The sequence below is a fragment of the Alligator sinensis genome, unplaced genomic scaffold, assembly GCF_000455745.1.
Source record: "Alligator sinensis unplaced genomic scaffold, ASM45574v1 scaffold150_1, whole genome shotgun sequence".
Lineage (NCBI taxonomy): Eukaryota > Metazoa > Chordata > Crocodylia > Alligatoridae > Alligator > Alligator sinensis.
The window spans coordinates 4655973-4664198 of record NW_005841840.1 but is presented as its reverse complement, the minus strand read 5'-3'; the positions used below and the strand labels follow the sequence as shown (position 1 = coordinate 4664198).

The 8226-nt window shown below is 47.6% G+C and overlaps 1 protein-coding gene across 1 annotated transcript in view; it reads right to left on the bottom strand.

Moving 5' to 3' along the window:
* The window catches only part of KIAA1109 (KIAA1109 ortholog), a 252339-nt gene that overhangs the window by 243858 nt on the left and 255 nt on the right, over window positions 1–8226 (bottom strand). The window contains exon 2 of the mRNA XM_025204706.1: window positions 3755–3899. The gene's annotated coding sequence lies outside the window, so the exon portion shown is untranslated. The remainder of the gene's footprint in view (window positions 1–3754; window positions 3900–8226) is intronic.

Sequence of the window (8226 nt, the reverse complement as noted above, 5' to 3'; positions counted from 1 at the left end):
GGGATAGAAAAGTGGAATAACAGGATAAGAGTCCATAAAATTGATATACCTCTATTGAAAACTGCAAGTCAGCTGTCAGCAGCCTCCCACAGTCACACATTTAATCAGCATCAAATTAATAAATAAATAATCATAGATGGTACATAAAAAAAATTAGATAAAACTGGTCTCTGCCCTAAAGAATTTCATACTGATATGTGGGCAAGGCTTCTTTGGGTAAATATATTTTATTAGACAAACCGACTAGTTGGAACAAAGTTCTTTGCAAACTTTCAGGCACAAGCACCCTTCTTCAGGCATAGGGAGACTCCGTAGTTGTTCTGAGATCTCAGAGGAATGAAGAAGCTAAAAGTGTGACAGGAGGTCAGTGAGAATGTCAATAGGTAGAAATGAGGAAAAAAATGGGTAGAGAAGGCGGGGTAGGAAGGGGAAAATGGGTAAAGGAATGCTAAAGTTAAACAAGGGAGAGTCAAAGTAAATAGCTGGAAATTAGGAAAATAAAGGACAGGGAAGGGGAGGAAATGTAAATGGGAAATTAATTTCTCCCCTCCCCTGCTTTTCTGCCCTCTGTCCTAATTTCCAGCTATTTCCTTTTTCACAAACAGCCTCTTTTCTACCTTGAATTAGTACTATTGTGGAGTCCCCCTCACTCACCTTTGGCTTTTTCCTTCCCTGCTCTACCTTTTGTTTTTCTAATTTCTATCTATTTACAGTCTCACTGACATCCTATCACACTTTTAGCTTCTCTCATTCCTTGAAGTCTCAGAACAGCAGAGACTTCCTATGCCTGAAGAAGGGTGACCGCGCCCGAAAGCTTGCTAAGAACTTTATAAGGTCCAAGGTCTAAAAAAAAAAGTGTTTAGCAATCCGTGGTACACGTACCCCTGGGGGTACACAAGACATGGGCAGGGGGTATGGCAGTGCCACGTTTTGAGTCTGGCCCGCCTCCATGCCCAGCGGGTTGGAGGCGTCTTTGCTTGTTCAAGCCAGAAGTTCTGGCCACCGCCCCTCCCGCCGCATCCAGTGCGCTGGGGCTTTCACTGGTGTGCCAGGGGACAGAGGGCGGGGGGCCCTGCACAGGCTGCTTTGCCCCGGACTGTGGTCTGCAAGGTAAAAAATTGGACTCTGGTCGTGGTGGCGAAACCAGAAGTGCCATAATGGGACTTCTGGTTTCGCTTTTGCTGTGTTAGGCAGCAAGTAGTACTTAAGGTACCAAAGGTTGAGAACCACTGTAATAAAAGATATCACATCTATTCAAAGAAGCTTGCCTGCCAATCATAAGTTTAGGAAGGTACCTGGTGAATCAGATGTCAGGCAGGTTGTAACGCGTCATAAACCCAATGTCAATATTGAGTCCATGATATGTGAACTGTAAGCATCCTACTCTACACTGGGAGAAAAGTAATTATTGTGTACTAGCATGTACAGGAAAAAAGGGCCCATAAAATGTACTTGGAAGAAAACTAAAATGGTTTAGTAAATGACAAAACTAAAAGACAACACCTAAAAACAACAAAAAAAAAAAAAAACCACCTCATTTTATTACAACTCATAAATAAAGATTACCAGGGTTTTGAATAGCAGCTCTGAAAACTCACAAGATTCAGATCAGTATTTTACTTCTGGTACCACTTGAGAAAGCTGCAAGTAGCAGCAGACACATAAGAACTGTCAGCACAAATCAAAAAGAAAATATTAAATGAGACTGGCTGTACCAGTCTTACCAAATTAATGATGATGGGTCTGGGCTCTTTAATTTCAGGGGGGCAGGGGAGAAAGGAAGAGGGAACAAGGTCTCAATAGTATCTGTTCACCACGGTAAGAACTAGTCTGGTACTTTTTTTAAAAAGACAACAGTTTAAATTCTTCAGAAATGAATGGCACTGGCGAAAAATCCAGCCTTTGAGGTAACAAATTCATAATCAGCACAATTATGTTTACCACAATGATTTACAGAAACTTCCAAATAGTAATACTAATTACTTCCCATTTCCTAAGGGTACTTGACATTTACAAATTTGTTTACTGACTTTTTGCAACATTGACAACATCAAGACAGCTCTAGATACTGGGAAGAAGGTTTGTTTGTTTAGCTGTTGAAGAAACAGCAAAGAAAACACAACAACATATACAAGGCACTGTCAAAATAACGTCTGTTTTGGAGACGGTTTTTATTTTTTTAATTATTTTTACTGAGGGAGAAATGAAAAACACCAAGCCAATTACATATACTGCATGTTTGTGTTTTTTATTGACAATAAAATAACCAATTTAATACATAAACACAAAATAAAAACTTCCTTTTAGCATTTCAAAATTTGTATTTACTTCCTGTTTTCATGGAATGAATTGCAGTCTTTTCACTTCCACTACCAATGTCTCATAAATGCACATAACATTGCTGTATTTCAGTATCCAACATAATAGAAGTAGTACATTTTTACCATTTTCAAAAAAAAAACAAAAAACAAGAAGATTGTTTTACAAAATCTTTTTTCAAAATACTCAGTTGCTGGCAATGTTCTTTCTAAAACCCAACTGCATAACTGAAAAGCTGCCTATTAACCAATACACACCCCTTAGGCTAATACATTTGGGAGGTTAAATCAGGTTAAAAATGGCCACCCGATTTAAACTTAGCTCGTCCTAGTACCAACCTTACACTTACAGGCCCAGTCTCAGGGACCGGCAATCAGTCTAAACCAGTAACTGAACAGAAGTTCCATGCACGCAAACTGGTCTTAAAAACTGCAGAACTCAGTTTAATATAAACCTGGATCTATGTAGTATCAGACTTATTTGATTTAGGTCATGCCTGCCACCCCAACCCCACCCACAGGCCACACACGCCACTCCCACCACTTGCGGGTCATGTCTGTCCCCCCACCCCACCCGCAGGTCTTGCCTGCCCCACCCCACCACACACACAGGTTGTATCTGCTCTGCCTACCACTCTCAGGTCACACCTGACCCTTCATCCCACCCCATGGGTCATACCTGCCCCCCATTCCCTGGCACACCCCCAACCCCCTCACCCAACCCGACTTACCTGATATCAGGCAGCCATTTTGAATCAATTTAACACCACCACCCTTCCCAACAACCCCAAACATCTGTACTTAGCCTTAGCGTTCCAAGTTAGTTATTAGTCTCAATCCAATCTAACAAACTTTTCTCCTAGCCAGCAAAAAACACAAACTTACTACCTCTCACCATTCTGTTTACACATGTAACAATATCCCACTTAGTTATCTAAAACCACAACTCATGAACCTATGAGTCCATGAAACTCTCAGCTTTCATTAAGAAAAAAATTAAGTTTACAGCTCTGGTCCTTGCAGAAAAAAGCTTAAAAAAACCCTACACACTTATATGTTAGACAACAAACTGAAAAGCTTCCTCTGATGAAATGTACGTGTGTTTATTTTTAATCTTGCAATTTTTTAGGGAAGAGCTGTTCAGCTGGCAACCTATAGGCTGCATGTGGCTCACAACAGGTCAAGTCGCAGCCCCAAGGCTCCTGTCTGGTTGCTGCTGTGACAGCCTCCTCCCAAGGGGGCAGTGCAGTGTAGCACTATGTAGCCAGGGGAGCTGAAGGTGAACCTGAAGCCCTGAAGGCACCTGTTGTAGCAAGAGAGAAGAGGGAGGGAGAGAAGAGTGCCAACACAGGAACAATGTGTAAAGGGCAGGGGCAAAGAGTGCAGCAGTTGGGGAGATGCCTTCATAGTGTGGTGGGGAGGGGAGGAAAGGGTACCTGTGTGGCATGCAGCCCAGGAGTCCTATAGCTCATGGTGTGGCCTGTGGGCTTAGAGGCCTCCTCTGTTGCAACCCAAGGGAAGTTCAGCACCTGGCTTCTTAGAAGCTGGACAACCCTGCATTAGGGCATGTTTCAAGACTTCCTGAATTAGAAATAAAGCATCTATTTACAGCACTCTTAAAAATCCAACAGATCATCAACATGCATCGACCAGGTAGCAAGGAGCTGCCCCAAGGCTGGGCAGCTACAAGCTGCACCAACACCACAGCTATGGGACAAGGAGAAGTAGCAGCAAGGAAAAGCTGTGGAAGCACCCAAAATGGAACCCCAGCCTGCCTCAGCTCTGAGCTGGAGTGTTGCGGCCTACAGCTCAGAAAAGCTGCCAACCACTGCTTTAGACCCCTGGCACCATGCAAGCCAACCTACAAAGTTCCCCATGGATCCTATGGGGAACACTGTAAGCCACAGCCATATGCACTAGAGAGACATGCAGGGTGGGACAGGGCCCCAATCCCACCCAGAGACTATTCCCAGCCAGGACTGGCCCCTAAAAGTCCTGCACCATGACCAGCTGGCCCCTACAATTGGACCCTGGGGACCTGTGCTGCCCCCATCTGGCTGAGATACAGGTTTCCCTCAATTTATGCAGGTTCTGTACATGCAAATTCACTCTTATGCAATGACCCTTTTTATACCCAAAATTAATTATATGCAAGATAAATTCACTCTTATGCAATCGGCATAGGTGCCCCCCCCCCAAGCAAGTAGGTCTGTGTGGGGAGGGGAAAGGGCCGTGGGGCCAGGGCCACGCTCACCCAGCCCCTGCTTGCAGCTTCTCTGGGAGCAGCCAGCACCAGCAGCCTGCAGCCACTGGGCTGCACTATACCCCAAACACACTGGGCTCCACTTTCCCCCACTCACTCCAGCTCCTGGGCTGCACCATGCTGTGGGGCAGGCAGGTGGCATTGGCTGCTCCTGGGTCTGCTGCAGCAGAAGCTGGGGTCAGTGGGGGACAATCGGAGCCCTGGGGGCGGGCAGGGCATGGTGCAGCCCAGCGGCTGCAGACAGCTGGTGTCAGCTGCTCCTAGGGCCACTGCAGCAGGCGCTGGGGTGAGTGGGGAGAAGCAGAGACCCAGGGCTGCAGCACGGAGCCAAACAGAGGGAGCTGTCAATGGGTGTGGGGCATGGCTCTTGCTGCCACGCGCACCCTAGGAGGGCTGCAGGGCTGTGCCAAGCTCTTCCCAGGGGCCGTGTGAATCCAGATCTGCGCACAGGACAATAGCAGGCTGCCTCTGCAGGCTGGGGCCAGTGGTGGCACCGGGCTCTTCCTGGAGCTCAGCAGTAGCACTGGAAGGGCAGGTTGGAGCGGGGGCAACAGCAAATACTGGGGTGGCAGCAGCCACCCTCCCAGTGGCTGCACACCCCAAGCACTGGGAAGAACACGGTGCTGCTATTGGCCTCAGCCTGAAGTGACAGCCTGCTTTCATCCTGCACACGGATCCAGGTGCATGTGCCCCCTAGGAAGAGCCCAGTGTAGCCCCACCAGCCTGCAGCCTTCCCGGGATGCATGTAGCAACAGGAGTCAGGCCTCCCAGATCTGCACCCTGCAGCCACTGATAGTTCCCTCTGCATTGATCCATGCTGCAGCAGGCAGCACTGGAAGGGGAGGGTGGGGGGGGGGGGGGGTTGATCCCTGCTGCAGCAGGCAGCACTGGAAGGGCAGGCTGGGGTGGGGGGAGGCAACGGCGGCCAACACATTGCACCGCACCCCTCCTCCCGCCCCTTCCCTATTCACGGCCTTACTCCCTCCCTCTCTCACTGCCATGGGAACATATCCATTTTTCTTACATTGTAAACTGGTTCCCTTTATGCATAATCGATTTATGTGTAGTTTTCTGGGAACGCATGTACAGCATAAATCAAGGGAAACTTGTATCCAGCCACATGAGGGCAGCACAGGGGCCCTGGAGCCCTTTCCCAGCAAGGCAATGGCAAGCCAGGACCCCACACAGCCTCCACCCATCCAGGAACAGGCTCCTGGGCCCTCCACAACTAAGCCCTGGGGATCCACACTGCCCCTGACCACCCAGGATCAGGCTCTGGCTGGGTGGAGGCAGTGCAGGTCCCTGGGGCCTGCTTTCACAAGGGCAACACGGGGCCTGACCCAGCCCACAAGCCAGCCCCACATAATTCACTGGGACCACAGGGACAAAAGTTAGCACCTAAAATAAAAAAAGTCCAACTTGTAAAAACTCCTTTCCTAATCTGCCCCCATGATTACAACCCTACTCACTGGTTCTTCAAAATCTGCCACAGAATCATATGACAAAGTGATCAAGAAAGGCCCTTTTCCACAAGTGAATTAGATGAATACCTAAAGAAGTGTAAGCCCAAGCCAGCAGTAAGCTAAAACAAAGTAACCAAGAAGAGATGAACTGCTTCATCTTAACACATGGAAAAGTGACTCCCTGTAGAAATCCTTCTAAGGGTGCCATGGAGGGCCATACGATATTAGCACTCAAGTGTACACACACCTACACATGATTCAAAAGATAAATCCTGGGACTTCAAATAGTAATCCTTAGTGTCAAAAACATTCTGACCCTTTTCTGGTCTGAGTTCTTTGCAACAAAAGAATTGCTCTGTAATTTTTTTCCATCAAATGAAAGCTAAAAGCTAGCACTTTGAAGAGTGCCTTAAATCTAAAAAAAGGTTGATTACCACTGACACAGAAGAATAACTTTTGAAATCTTATGACCTCATCCTGCAAAGCCTATGCTTTGCTTTGCTTATTTCAAGTAAGATAAAATAATAGGAAAGTAGGGTTGGAAGGGACTTCAAAGTCATCTACTCCAGCCCGATGGTCAAGGCAAGAGCATCCCTGACTACGCCATCCCAGAAAAGTGTCTGTCCAACCTGCTCGTGAAGAGTCCCAGGGATAAAGATTCCACAGTTTCTCTAGGTGGCCTGTTCCCACGCTTGATTGCCCTCACAGTCAGAAAGTTCTGTCAACCTAAATTTCCTCCAGTGTAGATTGAGGCCACTGCCCCTAGTTCTGTCCCCTACAACCAAAAAGAAAAGCCCATCTCCATTCTCTCTATAATCGTCCTTCAGGTACCAAATCACCCCCCACCCCCCAGTTTCCTCTTCTCCAGACTAAATAACCCTAGGTCTTTCAGCCTTTCTTCATAGGTCTTGCTCCCTGCAGGCCTCTAATCATTTTTGTTGTTCTCCACTGGACTCTTTAATCTGTCCGCATCATCCTTGAAGTGTGGTGCCCAAAACTGAATGCAGTACTCCAGGTGAGGCCTCACCAGTACTGAACAGAGCATAAGAATCACTTCCCTTGATCTGCAAGTGACACTCCTGTTGACACAGCCCAGTATGCTGCTGCCCCTCTTTTACAAAATAACACGGTTGGCTCATATTTCTCTTACAGTCTACTGTAACCCCCAGGTCCCTCCCTGCGGGTATGCAACTTAACCAGTCATTCCCCAGTCTATATTCATGCATGCAGTCAGTCTGCCCCAAGTGCAGGACTTTGCACTTGGCCTTGTTGAATCTTATCTCATTGATTGCGAACTATATTTCCAGTCTACCAAGTCATACTGCATCCTAGCCCTGCCTTCCAGAGCATCTGCAACTTCACCCAACTGGTTGTCATCTGCAAATTTGCCCGACATGTAACTCAATGCCATCATCCAAATCATTAATGACAATGTTGAATAATGTCAGACCCAGGATGGACCCATGGGGAATCTCACTTAATCCATCCTCTGAGCTAGATATGGAGCCATTGATGACTACTTGTTGAGTACAATGATGCAAACCGTTACGTATCCACCTTCTGGTACTTTGGTTCAGTCTGCATTCCCTTAGCTTGTTAAAGATGCCAATTTATTAATAAATAGCAGAATAGTCGCTTGCAGCCTCACCTATGAAAGCTTACACCTCTCTGAACAAGGAGCCGCCCTGCCCCACTTCCTTAAAAAAGGGAAAGAAAATAAGGGTCCATTCCCTTTTAAACCTGTCTCTGTATGTTAACCAACAAAGCAGCAGAGAGGCCAGCAACTGGGCAGAGATGGCCTGTCATGGACTCCTAGAGAGGCAGGGCTGGAAGGGACCTCCAGAGATCACCATCTAGTCGAACCCCCTGCCTTAGGCAGGAACTTCCCTATCCAAACCCTTCCACGCACTCCATTATCTAAACTCCACGTGAGGTTACCACCAACCCACACATACCAGAGCCCTAACACCCCAAACGGGGCGGGGGGGGGGCCCCCCCCCCAGCCGATGCCCTGCTACTACGAACACGGTCAATATAGGCTCTAGAGATGCCGGGTTTCAGAGGGCTGCGCCCCTGCGACACAGGCCCACGTGAATCTGACTAGGGAAAAAACCTGCTTCCTGACCCAGGGCCGCCACGAATCTGGCCGCGGTGTTAAACTCCTGCCCGACCCCAAACCCGG